We start from the raw sequence: 419 nt of genomic DNA on the forward strand, positions 1-419 counted from the left end.
TCAAGATAAAACATTATTGCAGTATCGTTGGTTATAATTTATTGTCATTATCATATACGGGGAATATATTTTCATCGATATAAATGTAGCATATTACACGAACATCCACTTTAAGCAGGCAAAGAAAGTAGTACTGTGACGATTTATGAGTTTAAAAACAAATACAATGTGCTAGGTGACTTGCCAAGGCCAAGCTATTGTTATCGATTGAAGATTCATTTCATGCTCATGTCTAGATATTTGGGTGGAAAAATGTAAGTCATGACCATAAACATTGGACATGGATTATTCTTTAAAATATAGACTAAAAATATTCTATGAGGTCATTTGTTTATATTTTAAGTGGATCATGTGCATTAAAATAATACTTTTGCATAACTTAAACCGAGACCTATTCCTTACACGTTAAAAACAATATT

The sequence above is a fragment of the Lytechinus variegatus genome, chromosome 18 (genome assembly GCF_018143015.1).
Source record: "Lytechinus variegatus isolate NC3 chromosome 18, Lvar_3.0, whole genome shotgun sequence".
Classification (NCBI taxonomy): domain Eukaryota; kingdom Metazoa; phylum Echinodermata; class Echinoidea; order Temnopleuroida; family Toxopneustidae; genus Lytechinus; species Lytechinus variegatus.